The sequence below is a fragment of the Scyliorhinus canicula genome, chromosome 6, assembly GCF_902713615.1.
Source record: "Scyliorhinus canicula chromosome 6, sScyCan1.1, whole genome shotgun sequence".
NCBI lineage: Eukaryota > Metazoa > Chordata > Chondrichthyes > Carcharhiniformes > Scyliorhinidae > Scyliorhinus > Scyliorhinus canicula.
Window position 1 is genome coordinate 96,490,641 of NC_052151.1, and position 12,907 is coordinate 96,503,547.

Here is a 12,907-nt window from a genome sequence, read left to right on the forward strand (position 1 = left end):
ATGATCAGCACCCAGTAAAGTAGGAAGGAAGGCAGGAATGAGTGGGGCCCAGGACAGTCCCCAAAATAAGGAAGATAAAAGGGGAGAAGAAGAGTAGAAAGGGAGGAGGGGCAGGGAGGTTGGAGGATAAAAGCACCAAAGGAAAACTTTGTCAAAAAGTCAACCAGTCCAGGTGGGACACATATAGGTTATGGGGGGCTCTGGCTACAAATATCCAAACCTCCTTGGATATGGGGATGGTGCCAGAGAACTGGTATCAGAACAGCCAGAGCTTTTTATGGGGACAGGGGCTGGGGATAAACTTGGCAACTACAAACCAACTACATACAATGATGGTGAGTAGAGAAACTATCAGACAATAATTCAGCATTAAATCATTTCACATCTGCAAAAATATGGATGAATAAATGAAGGTCAGAATAGGTTTTTTAAAAAAAAGGAAAATCATGCTAGACTAACATAATTGAGCTTTTTGATGAACAAAGGACATGGTTAGTGATGGTAGTGAAGTTTGTACGTGGACTTCCAAAAGGCATCTATCAAAGTGCAACATAATAGGCCTGTAAGCAAAATTAAAGCCCATGGGATTATTGAAACATTATGGATTCAAAATTGGCCATAGAACAGAAAACAGGAATTGTTTTCAGACTGGAGGGGAGTACATAGCAGTTTTCCTTGAAGTCAGTATTAAGAATACTGCTTTTTTGATAGATGTTGGTGTCATGGACTTAATACAGGAGGAATAACTGCACGGTTCAATTCCCGAACCAGCCTCCCCGAACAGGCGCCGGAATGTGGGATGAGGGGCTTTTCACGTAACTTCATTGAAGCCTACTTGTGACAATAAGTGATTTTCATTTCATTTTCAATTTTTCATTTCACAGTTTGCAGATAATATAAAACTTGGAAATGCTATCATCAACGTTGAGGGTAGTAGTGGACTTCAGGGGGATATAAACTGACACAATGGCCAGACACATGGTGAATAACATTTAATGCAGAGAAGTGTAAAGTGATACATTTGGCGGGAAGAATGAGGAGAGGGAATATGAACTAAATGGTACAATTTAAGGAAACAGCAACCCAGAATATGTGCACAAATATGTGAGAGTTGCAGCACGGTAGCATTGTGGATAGCACAATTGCTTCACAGCTCCAGGTTCGATTCCGGCTTGGGTCACTGTCTGTGCGGAGTCTGCACATCCTCCCCGTGTGTGCGTGAGTTTCCTCCGGGTGCTCCGGTTTCCTCCCACAGTCCAAAGATGTGCAGGTTAGGTGGATTGGCCATGATAAATTGCCCTTAGTGTCCAAAATTGCCCTTAGTGTTGGGTGGGGTTACTGGGTTATTGGGATAGGGTGGAGGTGTTGACCTTGGGTAGGGTGCTCATTCCAATGGGCCGGTGCAGACTCGATGGGCCGAATGGCCTCCTTCTGCACTGTAAATTTTATGAAGATCAAGTTGAGAACACAGTTAAAAGAAAGATGTGGAATCCTTGGTTTTATTAATACAGAAATAGAACACAGAAGTTGTGCTAAACCTTCATTTTTTTTTAAACATTCGCTCAATTCTGGGCACCACATTTTAGGAAGGATATTAAAGACTTGGGGAGTGTATTATTATAATGGTACCAGCGACGAGAGGCTTGAATTAAATGTAGAGATAGTAGAGATAGATGTAGAGGTGGCTTTGATATCTATCATTGTGAAGTCTTTCGAGAGGTTGGTCATAAGACACATTAACTCTATACTCCCAGAATGCCTCAATCCACTGCAACTTGCACAACCGGTCCACAGCAGACGCCATCTCCCAGTGCTACACTCAACCCTGGAGTATCTCAACAAGGATTCCTATGTCAGACTCCTATTCATTGACTACAGCATCGCCTTCAACACTATAATCCCAGCTAAGCTCATATCAAAACTCCAAAACCTCGGGCTTCACTCCTTCCTCTGCAACTGGATCTTCGACTTCCTGATCCATAGATCAGTAAGGATAAACAACAACACCTCCACAATGATAGTCGTTAATACAGGGGCTCTGCAAGGCTGCGTACTTATCCCCCTACTATATTCTTTATACACACACAATTGTACGGCAAAATTCAGCTCCAACTCCATCTACAAGTTTGCTGATGACATGACAGTAGTGGGTCTGATCTCAAACAACGATGAGTCAGATTTCAGGAGGGAGATAGAGTCTAGTGACATGGTGTAACGACAACAATCTCTCCCTCAATGTCAGCAAAAGTAATGAACTGGTCATTGACAGCTTCAAATTCCTAGGTGTGCATGTCACCAACAATTTGTCCTGGTCCACCCACTTGGTCACCACGACCAAGAAAGCACATCAGCGCCTATGCTTCCTCAGGAAACTAAGGAAATTCGGCATGTCCACATTGATTTTTACCAATTTTTACAGATGCACCATAGAAAGCATCCTACCTGGTTGCATCATTGCTTGGTATGGAAACCGCTCGGCCCAGGACCGTAGAAACTACAGAGTTGTGAACACATTCCAGTCCATCATGTGAACCCGCTTCCCATCCAGTGACACCAAATCACCCACAATCAACATCCTGGGGGTTACCATTGATCAGAAACTGAACTCGATTAGCCATATTAATACTGTGGCTACCATGGCAGGTCAAAGGATAGGAATCCTGCGGCGAGTAACTCACCTACTGACCCCCCAAAGCCTGTCCACCACCTACAAGGCACAAGTCAGGAGTTTAATGGAATGCTCTGCACTTGCCTGGATGAGTGCAGCTCCAATACCACTCAAGAAGCTCGACACTATTCAGGGCAAAGCAGCCCGTTTGATTGTACCTCCATTCACAAGCATTCAAACCCTCCACCACTGGCGAACAGTAGCAGTCGTGTGTATCATCTACAAGATGCACTGCAATAACTCACCAAGGTTCCTCAGACAGCACTTTCCAAACCCACGCCCACTACCATCTAGCAGGACAAGAGCAGCAGATACCTGGGAACCTCACCACCTGGAGGTTCCCCTCCAAGTCACTCACCACCCTGACTTGGAAATATATTGCCGTTCCTTCACTGTTGCTGGGGCAACATTCTGGAACTCCCTACCTAACAGCACAGTGGATGTACCTGTACCGCAAGGACTGCAACGGTTCCGGAAGACAACTCACCACCACCTTCTGAAGGGCAACTAGGGAGGGGCAATAAATGGTGGTGTAACCAGCGATGCCCACATCCCATAAATGTAATTAAAAAAAACACTGTCTACACCTCTCTGCGTTGAGAAAGCAGGCAGCATAACCAAAGACCCCTCCCATCCTGGTTACTCCCTTCCATCAGGCAGAAGATACAAAAGTCTGAGAACACACACTAACATATTCAAAAACAGCTTCTTCTCAACTGTTACCAGACTCCTGAATGACACACCTATGGACAGAACTCTCCACACATCTGTTCTACTGTGTAGCACTCCATTCCGTATGCTTCATCCAATGTCTATGTATTTACATTTGTGTATTTATCGTATGTCCTCTGCTTTTCATATATGGAATGATCAGCCTTTCACTGTACCTTGGTACACGTGACAATAAATCTAAATCTAATCAAAATCTAGACAGAAGAAGTTGGGATGTTTTACTTAAGAGCAGAGCAAGAGTAGAATTGATTAAGGTGTTCAAAATCATCAATGGTTTGGCTAGAGTAAAGGTGAAGAAATTATATTCAGTGGCAGGAGAGTCGGTAATCAAAGGACACAGGTTTAAGGCAAAAGATCCAGCGGCAACATGAGGAAACCTTTACACAGCAAGCTGTGATCTGGAATATACTACCTGAATGGATGTTGGAAACAGCTACAATGATAACATTAAAAAGGGAATTGGACAAACAATTGAAGGGAAAATAAACAAACAATGGGGAAAGACTTAGATTAAATGGAAAAACAATGAAGGAGAAGATAAGAATTAGGAACAGGAGTTGGCAATTCAGCCGCTCGGGCCTGCCCCACCATTCTATACAATCATGGCTGATCTCATCTCGGCCCCATCACCACTTTCTCGCCTATTCTCCATAACCCTGCAATACATTTCTAATTTAAAATCTATCTCCTCCTTAAATGTACTCAATGTCTCAGCATCTACTGCATCATGTGTCGAGAATTCCACAGATTAACGACCCTTTGAGAGAAGTAATTTCTTCTCATCTCTGTTTTAAATCTGCTGCCCCTTATCCCAACACTATCATCTCTCAATCTAGATTACGCCGCAAAAGGAAGCATTGGTTCTATGTCTACTTTGTAAATACCTGTCATCATCTTAGATACCTCAATTAGATCTCCTCTCATTCTTCTAAACTGGAGAGTGTACAGGCCTAAATGGCTCAATCTCTCTGCACAGGACAATTCCCTTTTCCTGGAATCAATCAAGTTTTTTTTAAATTTGCCCATGGGATGTGGGTGTCACTGGCTGTGTCAGCATTTATTGCCCATTCCTGAGGGGATTTAAAAGTCAACCACATTGCTGTAGGTCTGGAGTCACGTGTAGGCCAGACCAGGTAAGGATATCAGATTCTCTCCTTTACAGGACATTAGTGAACCAGATGGGGTTTTACGACAATCAACAATGGTTTCGTGGTCATAATTAGACTTTTAATTCCAGATTTTGTGCAAATTCCACCAACTGCCCTGGTGGGATTTGAACCCAGGTCCCCAGAGCATTACCGTGGGTCTCTGGATTACTAGTCCAGTGATAGTACTACTACGCCACTGCCCCCTCTGAACTGCCAGTAATGCAGCTACATCCCTCCTTAAATAAGGGGACTAAAACTTTACAGTCACACCAATGCTTTGTACAGCTGCCATGATGTGGAGATACTGGCATTGGACTGGGGTGGGCAAAGTAAGACAATCAGGGGAAGGAGCTGCGGTCTGAAAGCGAGCGACTCCAAACAAACCTATTGGACTCGAACCTGGTGCTGTACAGCTACAGCAACACTTCCCTACTTTAATACTCTATTCCTTTAGCTATAAAGACACAAAGGACTAAATGGCTTATTTTTGTGCTGTATCTTTGGTGATGGTGCAGGTTGGACAAGGTATTTGAATACATGTTTATGCATATGCAAGGGTCACAACTGGAAGTGATACAATCGCCCATGTGGAGGCACTATGATGCCGAATTGGGATTGCATGTTAGAACAGTCTCTCAATACCCAAGTACATCTCTGCTGAATCTACGACTGAGTTTATATTGATCTAAGCAAAAATAATACAACATAGTGGCAGTGGTAGTGAATCAGCAGCCTAACAAGAAACAGGAAGCAAGTGGCGCAATCTGATCTTAAGTCTCCAAATAGAACAAAAATACAATAAATACAACAGCAAAATTAGTCAGTGAGACAGAGCAGGAAGACAATACTTCCAAGCTCTGGAATCTGGGGCAATTCCTGCTGTGATATCAAGTGCACCTAACCAGAAGACGACTTGTGGCAATTGTAGGTTCTCCCATCAGCTGCGCAAGTGCTCAGCTTATACGTAGAGACACATGCAAGGCCTGAAGATTCAAAGGATACCGGGTTAAGTACCGCAGGAAGTCTGGCAGCAAAGGCAAAGGGAACAGCCGAAATAGACCAAAAGTGGGTCCAAAAATGAGATCCCTATGTAGCAGGCAATTTAGGAGTTAAACAGACCAAGGGGAAAAAAAATCTGCTAGCACAGTTGGAGGGAAATGCCCACCCCTAGCTGAGTTACGTTGTCGCCATCAGACATAAACACTCTAGTGGGAATACACAGGATGCCACAGATTCATTGTTCTTTGGGACATGCCTGTCTGACCTGCTATTAGCCCTTTATAGAGTCTGATGGCCTCTTTGTCCATCAATGGGAGTTGCATATCAATAGAATGGTTCTGTTCTTTTGTGTGCGCAGCAGTGGGCAATCAGGCAGCCATGTTGGCACTGATGAGTTTAAGCCTGGAAACGTCAGCAGAGCATATTTGTCTGAGGGGCTGGGCAGAGCGGAGAGTGAGATTGAAAGAGAGAAAGAGCGAAAGAAACTGGGAGTGGACGTGAGAGTGAGCGAGAGAGAGAAGGAAGGAATGCTGTTTTGAACAGTTATAGAGGAGAAGTCTTTGGAAGTTTTGAACAGTTACAGAGAAGTCACCACCAAGGCTGGCTTTGGAAAAAGGGTTCAGAACGAATGTCCCTGACAGAAGAAAAATTGCTTCGTAAATGCAAGTATAGCCTTTTCTGATTGTGAAAGTGGCATGAGAACTGTAAGCCCTCATTTCCACCCTATCCCCGTAACAGTGTTGTTTTATGGAAACTAGTGTGTTACGATTTAAAAAACTGCATTTAATCTGTTATTGTTAGGGTTCACGTTTACAAGTTTAAATTTAGTTTATTTATTTTCACAAAGTTTGTTTATAAAATAACCAAGCCCCATTTCCTATATGATCACTCCTGGAATGAATCCATCTTTTCGCAATGTCTTAAAACTTTGAAAAGTTATGACTCTGGTTCAGCCTCTTAGTCGCCTCTGGAGAGTTGTTTTTCTTTTTCTTTTGTAAATTTGAGTACCCAATTACTTTTTTTTCCAATAAGGGGGCAATTTAGCATGGCCAATCCACCTAACCTGCGGTTTGTGGGGGGGAAATCCATGCAGATACAGGGAGAATGTGCAAACTCCACATAGACAGTGATCCAGGGCCGGGATTCAAACCCGATCCTCAGCGCAGTAGTCCAGTACTAACCACTGCTCCACATGCCACCCCAGCCGCTTTGATAGTTGACCAGGTGTCCATAACAGTGGACTACAGGAAGTGAATGTCGTCACCAAGTGGGAATTGTTTCCTGTGCCACAGTTGGAGGATCATACTGAAGAAATCAGACAGTCTAAATCCATCACAAAATTAGACTTACTAAAGGGATATTTGGCAAGTACCTTAGTCCGAGAGGCATGGTGTCAGTGGTGAGCATTGCTGCTACCAGCGCCTGGGACCCAAATTCGATTCGAGCTTGGGTGACTGTCTATGTGGAGTTTGCACGTCCTCCCAGTGCCTGTGTGGATGTCCTCCGGATGCTGCTCCAGTTTCCTGGAGGTGCAGGTTAGGTGGATTGGCCATGATCAATGCATGGGGTTATAGGGATAGTGTGGAGAGTGGGCAGAGGTAGAGTGCTCTTTTGGGGGTCAGTGAAGACTTGGTGGGCCGAATGACCTCCTTCTTTGCTGAGCATCTTCGGTCTGTGAGCATTCAGGATCCTGACCTTCCTGTTGCTTGCCATTTTAACAAAAGACCCTGCTCCCATGCCCACATGCCTGTTCTTGGCCTGCTGCAATGTTCCAGTGAAGCGCAACGCAAACTGGACGAACATCTCACCTTCCGGTTAGGCACACTACAGCCTTCCGGCCTGAACAGTGAATTCAACAACTTCAGATGATCAGCCCCACCTCGTCCCATTTGTTTTCATTTCATTTTAACTGCCTTTTACCATTTCTTTCTTTCTTAATATACATTTAATTCCCCCCCCCCCCAATCTTATCCACCTTTCCTGCACCTATCTCCTCTTTGCTTCCCCCTTCCCCTCCCTCTGATGTTAGTTTCCCTGCTGTTTGACATTTAACATCTTTTGTCCTCTCTGAGGACTGCCATTAACACTCTTTCCCTTGGTATCTGGCCATTAGCACCCAGTTTCCCTGGGTTTCTGTGGCTTGACTCATCTTTCATTCTCACTCCACAGTATAAATATTTCCCACTCTCTCTGTGTTATCTTTAACAAAGAGTCATCGGACTCGAAACATTAGCTCTTTTCTCTCCCTACAGATGCTGCCAGACTTGCTGAGATTTTCCCTTTCGTTTCAGATTCCAGCATCCGCAGTAATTTGCTTTTATCCAGTAGCAATATGGAAATCCAGGATACTTCCAAACAGTCCAAGTGAGCATTAAATGCCTAAGTTATATGCAATGGTTGGAGCCGAGTCCACAAAAGATCAGCCATGATCTCATTGAATGGCGGAGCAGGCTCAAGGGGCCATATGGCCGACTCCTGCTCCTAGTTCTTATGTTCTAACCATGCCATGTATATGCCTTCAAAACCTCTTCGGTGCAATTTAGCAGACTGTGGTTGAAGTCTGCTGAACGGCGTGTTTCTCAGTAGCAGCAGCGCCGGGAAACATCCTGCTATCCAACAACACTTTGCCTTTGTTTTGGTCTGGAGTTTCTCCCCACCGAGGTCGCACTTAGAGAATTTTCTAAAAGGCTCCTCGCAGACCGGTGTGCCATTTTGTCCAGCAGCCCTGTATCTCTCCCCCACCCCCCTCAATCCCTCCAACCTTTCCCCCGGGAAATCCTTCTCCACCCCCCCCACCCCCTCGCTCACCTGGCAAGGCTCCCCACCCCACCCCCGGGCCCAACCATTGGCAGTGCCAACCTGACACCAGGGCATCCTGGCACTGCCAGCCAAGCGCCCTGACAGTGCCAATGAACCTATCCTGTCCCCGACCACCCGGGGGTCTCCAATGGCCTGGGAGACTTCCCCAGGTGCCATTATGACTGAGTCGCATTTGTGTGAACCAGTACTAACAGCACCCTGGCGAGGTCTCCCAGGGGTGGCTAGTGAGGTCTGAGGCATGGGTGAATCCGTCATCCTTTCGTTTAAATGTCCAATTATGCTCATTTAAGTATTCCGATCTGGATGTTGCCCAGTGAGGGTGAGATACAGATCGTGCCGGGCAGAGCAATTTGGGTGAGTTGCGTAAAGCCCATTTTGGGTTTAGCACGCGATTCACCCATTGTGCCCACACTCATGCCCGGTGCAACTGGGTTGCTGAATCACACTCCTGATCTTTTTTCCTACTTCTAGGTGCAGCAGGCGTACTGGCATTGCCACTGGACTGATGAACCTGAGACCCAGGATAATACTCTAGGGACGCAGGTATGAATCCTGTCATGACAGATGGTGGAAATTGAATCAAATAAATACCTGGAATTAAAAAGTTTAATGGTGACCATTATTTATCGTCATAAAAACCCAACTCGTTCACTAATTCACTTTCAGGAAATCTAAAGTCCTCACCTGCTCTGGCCTACAGGTGATTCCAGATCCACAGCAATGTGATTAACTCTTAAATGCCATCTGAAATGGCCTAGCAAGCCATTCAGTTGTAGCAAACCGCTACAAGGTCAATAAAGAGGAAAGAAATCGGGTAGACCACCCAACATCAACACTGACACTGGAAACAACAACTGCAAACCCAGCCCTGTCAACCCTGGGGGATTGTGCCAAAATTGGAAGAGTTGCCTCACAGACTAGTCAAGCAATAGCCCAACATAGTCATACTCACAGAATCAGACCTTAATAGAAAAGTGAAAGGATTCTGCCTAAGTAGGCTCCCTTATCTCAGCAATGTCTCACTCTGTTGACATATCTGACAACTGGAGATTGGAGACAGCCTCACTGGCTTTCAAGGGGAGCGCTGTCTTGTCTTCAACATTTACATGGGCCTGCTCCTCCGCAGCTAATTCTGTGGTTTCCTCGTAAAAGATGCTGAGCACTCCTGTCTGACACTCCTCTGTATTCACTCAATTACACTGCCTGGTGGCCTTACGAGTGTCACTTACCCTGGCTGAATGTATCAGATAATTCATCCTTTTCCTGCATATCTGTGCAGTTATTTTGTGGTCCCCATGGGCGCTAACCTCTGGCACCTCTGTTTAGGCTGTCATGATCAGTCACAAGGGTCTCCTGTGACATCTCTTGGAAATAAGACCACCCGCCTTTCCTGGACCACCTGGAGGAGAACCGTGGGGCCACACATTTTCTGCTCTGAGACATTATGATGGATTTTGAATCCGGATCTTCTGGTTTATAATGAGTGAATGGCTGTCCAGGTACCCTTTAAATCCACTGCCATGGCGTTTTAGCCCCAAAAGTGAAAGGTGGGGAAGGTGACTTCCTGCCCCTACCATTGCAAGATTCACTGAAATCCCAGTGTATGCATATATGAGCTAAACAGTGAGTTTAGCTTCCCACTTCATGCCTCCCACTTCAAGCAGAAGTCTCATTTCCGCTCTCATCACGCGATGTAGACTCCAGAACACATTCCAGTGCCCTGTTCTCTCCCAATAGTTTTGAACTAGTTATAATCTTTTCTCTTAGAAAGATGCAATGATCTCTGCTCGATTATTCACTGCAGCAAATCAATCTCCTGCAATTCATTATGTAGAGAATTTTTTCTAAGCTCCTTTTTCACATTTTGTGTGACAATTTTAAATTGGCATGATCTTTGTCATTTTTTTCTATTCATTCGTCAGAGTATTGCTAATCCCTAGTTACATTTAAGATGGTGCTGGCGTGTCTCTAGAACCACTGAAGTTTGTTTGTTGAAGGTACTCTCACTGAACTGATAAGGTAGTGAGTTCCAAAATTTTGATCCAATGATAGTGGAAGAGCAGTAATATATGCCTAAGTCAGCATACTGTGTGACTTGGAAATGATGGTGTACTCTTGCACCTGATTCTCTTATCCATTATCTTTGGAATCCCCAAAGGTGAAGAGAAAAAGATTGGTAAAGACAAATGTAGGTCCCTTAGTCAGAAACAGGGAAATGTATAATAGGGGACAAAGAAATGGCTGAACAACTGAATGCATACTTTGCTTCTGTCTTCACAAATGATGCCACAAATCAGATACCAGAAATGTTGAGGAATGCAGGGTTTAGTGAGAGGGAGGAACTGAAGGTAATCAATATTAGAAAAGAAACTATAGAGCAGCACGGTGGCGTTGTGGTTAGCACTGCTGTCTCTCGGCAATTCGATCCCGGCTGGGTCCATGTGGAGTTTGTACATTCTCCCCGTGTTTGCATAGATTTTGCCCCACAATCCAAAGATGTGCAGGGCAGGTGGCCACACTAAATTGCCCCTTAATTGATAACAAATTAATCTAAAATAAGCACCTAAGTGTTCTAATCCTATTTTCCAGCACGTGTTCCATTGCCTTATATGCCTTGGCATCGCAAAAGAACATCTAAATACTTTTAAATATAGGCTCCACAAATATTGCCTCCACAACCCTTTCAGGCAGTGAGTTCCAGACTCCCACCCTCTCTCATAAAGTCGTAGAGGTTTACAGCATGGAAACTGGCCTTTCGGCCCAACTTGCCCATGCCGCCCAGTTTTTAACCACTAAGCTAGTCCCAATTGCCTGCATTTGGCCCATATCCCTGTATTCTCTGACCGATATAACTGTCTCGAGTCATAGAGGTTGGGTGAAAAAGTTTTTCCTTGCATCCCCTCTAAATTTCTTGCCCCTTACCGTAAATCTACGCCCCCTAGTCATTGATCCTCCATCAAGGGAAAAAGTTTATTTCAGTCTACTCTATCTCTGCCCCTCATAATTTTACACATCTCTATCATGTCCCCCTTCAGTCTCCTCTGCTCCAAGGAAAACAACCCCAAATATCCAATCTCTCTTCATGGGTAAAACTCAGCAGCCTGGCAACATCCGAGTAAATCTCCTCTTCACCCTTTCCAGTGCTATCACATCCCTCCCATATTGTGGATTCCAGAACTGTACACGATACTCTAGCTGTGGCCTAACCAATGTTTTATACAGTTCCAGAGTAACCTCCCTGCTCTTAGACTCTAAGCTAAAAAAGGCAAGTGTACCATATACCCTCTAAACCACTGTATCCACCTCCCTGCTACTTAGGTCTCGGATTCTCGGTGCTGCCCAGGACCCTGCCATTCACCATGTATTCCTTTGCCTTGTTTGTCCTGCCCAAGTGCATCACCCTCATACTTATCTGGATTGAATTCCATTTGCCATTGAATAGCCCATCTGACCAGCCCATCTATACCCTCTTGTAATCTAAGGATGTCCTCCTCACTATTTACAACCCCACCAATTTTCCTATCATCCACAAACTTACTGATCAACTCTCCTACATTCATGTCTAAACCATTGATATAAACCACAAAAAGCAATGGCCGAAACTTGATCCTTTGGGGCCCTACTGGACAAAGGCTTTCAGCCAGTAAACACCACTTAACCATCACCCTCTGCTTCCTGCCACTTTCTGGATCCAATTTGCCAAATTTCCTTGATTCCCATGGGGCTTTTGGCTATCAGTCTACCCTGTGGGACCTTATCATTTGTTGAAGTCTAAGTAGACTATGTCAAATGCATTTCTCTCATCTACACACCTTGTCACCTCTTCAAAAAATTCAATCACGTTGGTCAGACATTGACCTCACCTTAATAAATCCATGCTGACTGTTCTTGATTAATCCCTGCCTCTCCAAATACAGATTAATTCTGTCTCTCAGCATTGCTTCCAATAGTTTCCACACCACAGAAGTCAGACTGACTGGCCTGTAGTTTCCTGGTTTACCCCTTCGTCCCTTCTTGAATAACATTAGCTATCCTCCAGTCCTCTGGCATGTGTGTCTGGCCAGACAGGAATTGAAAATTATTGTCAACACCCCTTACTTCACTCAAGAGCCTGGGATGCATTTCATCTGACCATGGCGATTTGTCTACATTTAAGCCTGCCAGACTTTTGTCTTCCTCTATCTCCTCTTTCAGTTCTCTATGTGTCGTAAGACCATAACATCATAAGAGATTGGATCAGAAATAAGCTATTTGGCCCATTAAAATTACTCTACCATTTAATAAGTCATGCCTGATCTGATTGTGAGCTTTACTCCCCTTTCCTCTCTGTGCCCTATAACCCCTAACTCCCTCGTCAATCAAATTCAATAACTGTTCGTCAAAGCTTTGCTAAAGAGTCATCCAGACTCAAAACATTAGCTCCGTTCTCTCTCCATAGATGCTGTTGGATCAGCTGAGATTTCCAGTATTTTCAGTTTTTGACTTCCTAGTTACTTGCTGTATCTGAATGTTGACGTTTTGTGATTCATGCAAAAGGACA

The 12,907-nt window shown here is 44.6% G+C and overlaps 1 protein-coding gene across 1 annotated transcript in view; it reads right to left on the bottom strand.

The window, feature by feature from the left end:
- tbc1d32 (TBC1 domain family, member 32) overlaps window positions 1-12,907 on the bottom strand; it is a 348,975-nt gene that overhangs the window by 87,494 nt on the left and 248,574 nt on the right.